This window comes from Arachis ipaensis, chromosome B6, assembly GCF_059453495.1.
Source record: "Arachis ipaensis isolate K30076 ecotype BB chromosome B6, ASM5945349v1, whole genome shotgun sequence".
Lineage (NCBI taxonomy): Eukaryota > Viridiplantae > Streptophyta > Magnoliopsida > Fabales > Fabaceae > Arachis > Arachis ipaensis.
In genome coordinates, this window is record NC_142441.1 from 114,671,697 (window position 1) to 114,680,973 (window position 9,277).

General features: G+C 40.8%; 1 non-coding gene across 1 annotated transcript; it reads right to left on the reverse strand.

Moving 5' to 3' along the window:
* Nucleotides 1-949: 949 nt before the first annotated feature.
* Nucleotides 950-1,056, reverse strand: LOC148562379 (small nucleolar RNA R71). Its single transcript, XR_015886367.1, has one exon. It is a non-coding gene; the product is annotated as a small nucleolar RNA R71 (small nucleolar RNA).
* Between the last annotated feature and the right edge of the window lie 8,221 nt (nucleotides 1,057-9,277).

The following is a 9,277-nucleotide window of genomic DNA, read 5'->3' on the forward strand; positions in this document are numbered from 1 at the left end:
AAATTCGGTACACTTGCCGAAGGGAGATTTGTTGAGAGACAAGTTTTCCGTGCATCAAGTTTATGGCGCCGTTGCCGGGGATTGATTGTGCATCAACAATGATTAAATTGGAAGATCACTAGATTGAGCATTTTTATTTTGTGAATTTCATTTTTCTGTTTGAGTGATTTACTTTTTGTGTTAGTTAAACTTCTTCCCTTCCCCCTCTACTCTTTTGTTTTTCTTTGTTATTTTCAATTCTGTTTGCTAACCCACTAACTGTTTGATATATTGCATCACCCACAACTAACAGCAATTCTGACACAAATACTGTCTGCACCTATTTTCTTTGCTTGTACTTGTTGGTTGTATGACAGGGAGAAGAAGCGGGGCTTCAACTTCCTTTGATTCTGAACCTGAGAGAACCTTCCTTAGACTAAGGAGGGAGGCAAAAGAAAAACGTGTAGTTGGTGCTGAAGAAGAGGAGGAACACTTTGAGGAATACTTTGAACCTAACATGGAAGAAAACATGGAAAATCATCATGAAGAAGAGACTCACAACCATGGCAGAGGAGGTGGAGCAAATCATGCTGGGGAGGATAGAAGAGTTTTGGGCTCTTACATCAATCCAAACCCAGGCAATTGTGGAAGTAGCATCCAAAAGCCAACAATTCATGCCAACAACTTTGAACTTAAACCACAGCTCATCACCCTTGTTCAGAACAACTGTTCGTTTGGAGGAGGTGTTCAAGAAGACCCCAATCAATATTTGACCACCTTCCTGAGAATATATGACACAGTGAAATCTAATGGTGTTCATCCTAACATCTATAGACTGCTCTTATTTCCTTTCTCACTCAAGGACAAGGCAGCCAAGTGGCTTGAATCCTTCCCAAGGGAGAGCTTGACAACTTGGGAGGATGTGGTGAACAAATTCTTAGCAAGATTCTACCCTCCTCAACGAATTAATAGGCTGAGAGCTGAGGTTCAAACTTTCAGGCAACAAGATGGTGAGACTCTGTATGAAGCATGGGAGAGGTTCAAGGACTTAACAAGGAGGTGTCCACCTGATATGTTCAACGAATGGGTCCAGCTGCACATTTTCTATGAAGGGCTCTCTTATGAGTCAAAGAAGGCCGTAGACCATTCATCTAGAGGATCCTTGAATAAGAAGAAGACCATTGAGGAAGCCATAGATGTTATTGAAACAGTAGCAGAAAACGACTACTTCTATGCTTCCGAAAGAGGGAACACAAGAGGAGTAATGGAGCTAAACAATGTAGATGCTCTGTTGGCCCAAAACAAGCTCATTACCCAGCAGCTGGCTGACCTCACCAAGAAGATGAAGAGGAACCAAGTAGCAGCAATCTCATCTTCATCAACAATCCAAGAAGGAGTGAATGAAGAAGCAGAGGGGAGTCAGGAGCAAGCCAACTACATTGGGAATTCACCAAGGAAAAACTATGATCCATACTCCAAGATTTACAACCCTGGATGGAGAAACCACCCAAACTTTGGGTGGAGAAGTGAGCAAGATCAAAAGCAAGTCACACAGAGGACGTCTCAACACCCCCACAACAACACATCTTCATTTGATTATCAAAATCAAAATAGCACATCTTCTCCGAATCACCCATCAATTGATGACAAGCTCTCTAAGATCGAAACCTTCATTGAAGGAATATGCAGAGACATTCAAGACAGTAAAGCATTCAGAGAGGAAGTGCAGTCAAACATGCAGAATCAAAATGCTGCCATCACAAAACTGGAGACACAAATCAGCTATTTGTTTGAGCAGCTTCCTAACCACAATTTTTTCTATGATGCCCATTCAAGCAAAAGGGGGGAGTGTCAAGCTATCACACTTAGGAGTGGAAAGGAACTAAAGAAACATCCCCAAAAACCACAAGAAGAAGGCTCAAATGAAAAGGAAGAAGAGCAAGATGGAATGCAACCCCCCACGCCAAGTCTGCAGAAAGAAAAAAAGATACCCCAACTGAACGTCTCAAGAGCTCCATACCCCCAGCTATTGAAGAAAAAGGAAGATGACAACCAGTTCTTGAGATTTTTGGAAATCTTCAAGAAGCTACAAATCAACATACCATTTGCTGAAGCCATAGAACAAATGCCACTTTATGCCAAGTTTTTGAAGGAGCTAATGACTAAGAAGAGAAGCTGGAAGAACAATGAGACCGTGATACTAACTGAAGAGTGCAGTGCTATCATTCAGCATAAACTACCTCAGAAACTGAAGGATCCTGGGAGTTTTCAGATCCCTTACATTATAGGAGAAATCACAGTAGAAAAGGCTCTTTGTGACTTAGGGGCCATCATCAATTTGATGTCAGTAGCTATGATGAGAAAGATGAAAATTGAGGAGGCTAAACCAAAAAAAATGGCTCTACAACTGGCAGACCGGTCGTTCAAATTCCCTCACGGGATAGTAGAGGATTTGCTAGTAAAAGTAAGAGATTTCATATTCCCAGCAGATTTTGTGGTACTGGACATGCAGGAAGACGCCAAGACCTCCATCATCTTGGGAAGGCCATTCTTGGCCACTGCTGGAGCTATCATTGATGTTCAGAAGGGTGACCTCACCCTGAGATTACACAATGAGAAGATGACATTCAATGTGTTCAAGGCCATGAGTTATCCACCGGAACAATTGGGGGAATGCATGAGGTTAGATGCACTTGAGGATGAAGTGCAGGAGAATTTTGAAGAAGATGAACTTGAAGAGAACGAGAGATTGGTGGAGGAAGAATCTGAATCAAGTGAAGAGGTAGCTACAGCAGAAATACATATACCAGATGCACCAAAGGAAGGGAACGAAAAATCAGAAGCACCCAAACCTGAACTCAAAGCATTGCCACCCACTCTCAAATATGCATATCTAGGAGAAAATGAAAACTACCCAGTGATCATAAATTCATCCCTCAGTCAAGATCAAGAGGACGAGCTACTCAAGGTGCTGCGGGAGCATAAGGATGCCATTGGATGGACCCTTGCTGACTTGAAGGGAATCAGTTCAGCCATATGCATGCATAAAATACTGTTGGAAGACGATGCTAAGACATCCATTCAATCCCAAAGAAGGCTGAACCCAATCATGAAGGAAGTGGTACAGAAAGAGGTTATGAAGCTTTGGCAAGGAGGGGTCATATACCCAATTTCGGATAGCCCTTGGGTTAGCCCCATACATGTTGTGCCAAAGAAGGGAGGGATCACTGTGGTTACCAATGAGAAGAATGAGCTCATACCTACAAGGACCGTCACAAAATGGCGGATGTGCATAGACTACAGAAAACTCAATGAGGCTACACGAAAGGACCATTTTCCCCTTCCATTCATGGATCAGATGTTGGAAAGACTTGCAGGGCATGCATATTATTGTTTTCTCGACGGTTATTCAGGATATAACCAAATAGTGGTTGATCCAAGAGACCAAGAGAAAACCTCATTTACCTGTCTGTATGGAGTGTTTGCCTATAGGCGCATGCCATTTGGATTATGTAATGCCCCTGCAACGTTCCACGTTAACGTAGAAGCTAACGATGAGGAATGAAGGATGAGCCAACGTTAGTGACACTCAACATTGTCACTAATGTTGGGATGGCTAAAGATGGCCACATTAGAAGCCACGTTAACCTAGTTAACGTGGACTCTAACGTGAGACCTAGGGGCACATTGGAACGTTAGTGACAATGTTGAATGTCACTAACGTTCTCGAAGGATGGCAAGGGCCATGTTAGAAGCCATGTTAACCTAGTTAATGTGGGCTTTAACATGAAGCAAGAAGGGGTACACTGGAACGTTAGTGACAATGTTGAGTGTCACTAACGTTCTCGAAGGTTAACAAGGCAACGTTAAAAGCCACGCTAACCTAGTTAACGTGAGTTTTAACGTGAGGCAAAGGGGTGCATTGGAACGTTAGTGACAATGTTAAGTGTCACTAACGTTCTCGAACTTATATTCTCACTAAATATTAACACCCCTAACGTCCTGAACTAAAGTCTCCGCCCACTTCGCACTTTCTCTCTGCAAGTAAAGCCAAGCCCAAATAAAGAAAGAAACTGCTTCAAACTCAAGATCCAAAGGCCCAAGACTTGAAGAATCACACTAGAAGCTGAGAAGAGTAGTATATATAGGAGTAGCTTTGAATTGAGAAGAAGTTTTGGAGGCTGGGAAAAAGAGAACTACTCTCTGTATTTTACTTTCTTTGCAATTTCTAGTTTTATGATGTATTCTCCATCTTTGTTTTCATTTTCAAGAGCTATGAACAACTAAACCCCTTCATTGGGTTAGGGAGCTCTGTTGTAATTTGATGGATCAATACTAATTTTTATTATTCTTCTTCTATCTTTCCTCTTGATTTTACTTGAAAGCTTTCAATCTTCATCCAATTGAGTAGTTATCTTGGAAGAGAAGCTATTCAAACTTGGATCTCTTTTGAACCTTGAAAGAGGAATGAAGAGATCAAGCTAGAAATGCTTTCTCATGCTGGACCAAATTGGGTTTGGATGGGTATGTGACTATAACCCTCTCAATACTTGATTTGGGAAATGCATGTGGTATAATCAGTGACCATACTTCATCTCTTCTCATGAGCAATTGACCAAGGAATTGGCTATTGATCAAGATTTGAGAGATTGAATTGCAAGAAATTGTAATTCAATCACTTAAGATTGCCAAGGAGATCAATGAGTGCATTGATTGAGGAAGAGATGAAAATGAACTTGATCCGGAGAATTGCAACATCTCCTAAGCCCAATGAACTCCCCATCTCTGATCTTACCCATTCTCTTTAATTTCTGCCATTTACTTTTATGAGCAAATCCCCCATTCCCATTTACAATTCTGCAATTTATTTTCAGTTATTTACTTCCAGTCCTTTAATTCTAGCATTTACTTTTCTGTTATTTACATTCCCGCCATTTTATTTTCTGCAACTCTCAACCCAAATTCTGGATTCGCTCAACTAGAACATTCTTCTAATTAAAGTTGCTTGATCAATCAATCCCTGTGGGATTCGACCTCACTCTATTGTGAGTTTTTACTTGACGACAAATTCGGTACACTTGCCGAAGGGAGATTTGTTGAGAGACAAGTTTTCCGTGCATCACTATGTCCTAAAAGTTATGAATGTCCTTTGAATCCATGACCTCTCTTAAATGAAAAATGTTTTAATTCAAAAGAACAAGAAGTACATGAGTTTCAAATTTATCCTTGAACTTAGTTTAATTATATTGATGTGGTGATAATACTTTTTGTTTTTCTGAATGAATGCTTGCACAGTGCATATGTCTTTTGAAGTTGTTGTTTAAGAATGTTAAATATGTTGGCTCTTGAAAGAATGATGACAAGGAGACATGTTATTAGATAATCTAAAAAATCAAAAAAAATGATTCTTGAAGCAAGAAAAAGCAGCAAAAAACAAAGCTTGCAGAAAAAAATAGCGAAAAAAATAGAAAGAAAAAGAAAAAGCAAGCAGAAAAAGCCAAAGCTCTTAAAACCAAAAGGCAAGAGCAAAAAGCCAATAACCCTTAAAACCAAAAGGCAAGGGTAATAAAAAGGATCCCAAGGCTTTGAGCATCAGTGGATAGGAGGGCCTAAAGGAATAAAATCCTGGCCTAAGCAGCTAAACCAAGCTGTCCCTAACCATGTGCTTGTGGCGTGTAGGTGTCAAGTGAAAACTTGAGACTGAGCGGTTAAAGTCAAGGTCCAAAGCAAAAAAAGAGTGTGCTTAAGAACCCTGGACACCTCTAATTGGGAACTTTAGCAAAGCTGAGTCACAATCTGAAAAGATTCACCCAGTTATGTGTCTGTGGCATTTATGTATCCGGTGGTAATACTGGAAAACAAAGTGCTTAGGGCCACAGCCAAGACTCATAAAATAGCTGTGTTCAAGAATCATCATACTGAACTAGGAGAATCAATAACACTATCTGAACTCTGAGTTCCTATAGATGCCAATCATTCTGAACTTCAATGGATAAAGTGAGATGCCAAAACTATTCAAGAGGCAAAAAGCTACAAGTTTCGCTCATTTAATTGGAGCTATGTTTCATTGATAGTTTGGAATTTACAGTATATTCTCTTCTTTTTATCCTATTTGATTTTTAGTTGCTTGGGGACAAGCAACAATTTAAGTTTGGTGTTGTGATGAGCGGATAATTTATACACTTTTTGGCATTGTTTTTAGTATGTTTTTAGTAGGATCTAGTTACTTTTAGGGATGTTTTCATTAGTTTTTATGTTAAATTCACATTTCTGGACTTTACTATGAGTTTGTGTTTTTCTGTGATTTCAGGTAATTTCTGGCTGAAATTGAGGGACTTGAACAAAAATCAGATTCAGAGGTTGAAGAAGGACTGCTGATGCTGTCGGATCCTGACCTCCCTGCACTCAAAATGAATTTTCTGGAGCTACAGAACTCAAAATGGCGCGCTTCCAATTGCTTTGGAAAGTAGACATCCAGGGCTTTCCAGCAATATATAATAGTCCATACTTTGGCCGAGTTTAGATGACGTAAAAGGACGTTGAATGCCAGTTCTATGCTGTTGTCTGGAGTTAAACGCCAGAAACACGTCACAAACCAGAGTTGAACGCCAGAAATACGTTACAACCTGGCGTTCAACTCTAGAAAGAGCCTCTGCACGTGTAACATTCAAGCTCAGCCCAAGCACACACCAAGTGGGCCCCGGAAGTGGATTTATGCATCAATTACTTACTTATGTAAACCCTAGTAACTAGTTTAGAATAAATAGGACTTTTTACTATTGTATTTGACATCCTGGATTGTATTTTTGATCCTGTGATCTCGTTTTGGGGGCTGGCCATTCGGCCATGCCTGGACCCTTCACTTATGTATTTTTAACGGTAGAGTTTTTACACTCCATAGACTAAGGTGTGGAGCTCTGCTATTCCTCAAAGATTAATGCAAAGTACTACTGTTTTTCTATTCAATTCAACTTACTCCGCTTCTAAGATATTCATTCGCACGTCAACCTGAATGTGATGAACGTGACAATCATCATCATTCCCCCACGAACGCGTGCCTGACAACCACTTCCGTTCTACCTTAGATTGAATGAGTATCTCTTGGATCTCTTAATCAGAATCTTCGTGGTATAAGCTAGTTTGATGGCGGCATTCATGAGAGTCCGGAAAGTCTAAACCTTGTCTGTGGTATTCCGAGTAGGACTCTGGGATTGAATGACTGTGACGAACTTCAAACTCGTGAGTGCTGGGCGTAGTGACAGACGCAAAAGGAGGGTGAATCCTATTCCAGCATGATCGAGAACCTCAGATGATTAGCCGTGCTGTGACAGAGCATTTGGACCATTTTCACAAGAGGATGGGATGCAGCCATTGACAAGGGTGATGCCTCCAGATGATTAGCCATGCAGTGACAGCGCATCGGACCATTTTCCAGAGAGGATAAAAAGTAGCCATTGACAACGGTGATGTCCTTACACAAAGCCAGCCATGGAAAGGAGTAGGATTGATTGGATGAAGACAGCAGGAAAGCAGAGGTTCAGAGGAACGAAAGCATCTCTATGCGCTTATCTGAAATTCTCACCAATGATTTACATAAGTGTTTTGGTAGCACAAATTGCGAATCACACTTTTCACAACTCGTACCACTAACCAGCAAGTGCACTGAGTCGTCCAAGTAATACCTTACGTGAGTAAGGGTCGAATCCCACAGAGATTGTTGGTTTGAAGCAATCTATGGTTATCTTGTAAATCTTAGTCAGGAAGTCAATTATGTTTATCAGTTGAATTATGAATAACCAGTAGAGCATAAATTAAAAGTTACTTGTTGTGTAGTAATGGAGAATATGTTGGAGTTTTGGAGATGCTTTGTCTTCTGAATCTCTGCTTTCCTCTGTCTTCTGATTCACGCACGCACGTCCTCCTATGGCAAGCTGTGTGTTGGTGGATCACCGTTGTCAATGGCTACCTTCCATCCTTCCAGTGAAAACTACGCTCACGCGCTCTGTCACAGCACGGCTAATCACCGGTTGGTTCTCGATCCGGTTGGAATAGGATTTACTATCCTTTTGCATCTGTCACTAACGCCCAGCCTTCAGGAGTTTGAAGCTCGTCACAGTCATTCAATCCTTGAATCCTACTCGGAATACCACAGACAAGGTTTAGACTTTCCGGATTCTCATGAATGCTGCCATCAGTTCTAGCTTATACCACGGAGATTCTGATTAAAGAATCTAAGAGATACTCATTCAATCGGATATAGAACGGAGGTGGTTGTCAGACACACGTTCGTGGTTTGAGGAAGGTGATGAATGTCACAGATCATCACCTTCATCACAGTTAAGCGCGAATGAACATCTTAGATAGGAACAAGCGTGTTTGAATGGAAAACAGGAATACTTGCATTAATTCGTTGAGACACAGTAGAGCTCCTCACCCCCAACAATGGGGTTTAGAGACTCATGCCGTCAGAGAATACAAAGTTTAGATCTGAAATATCATGAGATACAAAATAAGTCTCTAAAAGTTGTTTAAATACTAAACTAGTAGCCTAGGGTTACAAAATATGAGTGGACTATGATGGATGATGCAGAGATCCACTTCTGGGGCCCACTTGGTGTGCTGGGGCCCACTTGGTGTGTGCTGGGGCTGAGACTTTAAGCAATCCACGTGCAGAGGGCATTTGTGGAGTTGAACGCCAGTTTTTGTGCCAGTTTGGGCGTTCAACTCCAGTTTTTGATCCTTTTCTGGCGCTGGACGCCAGAATTGGGCAGAGAACTGGCGTTGAACGCCAGTTTTCGTCATCTATCCTTGTGCAAAGTATGGACTATTATATATTGCTGGAAAGCCCTGGATGTCTACTTTCCAACGCAATTGGAAGCATGCCATTTCGAGTTCTGTAGCTCCAGAAAATCCACTTTGAGTGCAGGGAGGTTAGAATCCAACAGCATCAGCAGTCCTTTTTCAGCCTGAATCAGATTTTTGCTCAACTCCTTCAATTTCAGCCAGAAAAATACCTGAAATTACAGAAAAACACACAACTCATAGTAAAGTCCAGAAATATGAATTTTTCCTAAAAACTACTAGAAATAGACTAAAAACTAACTAAAACATACTCAAAACTATATGAAATTATCCCCAAAAAGCGTATAAAATATCCGCTCATCACAACACCAAACTTAAACTGTTGCTTGTCCTCAAGCAACTAGACAAATAAAATAGAAGACTAATAGGTTGAGAAGCAATAATATCTCAGAGTTTTTGAATGAAGCTCAAATTCTAATTAGATGAGCGGGACTAG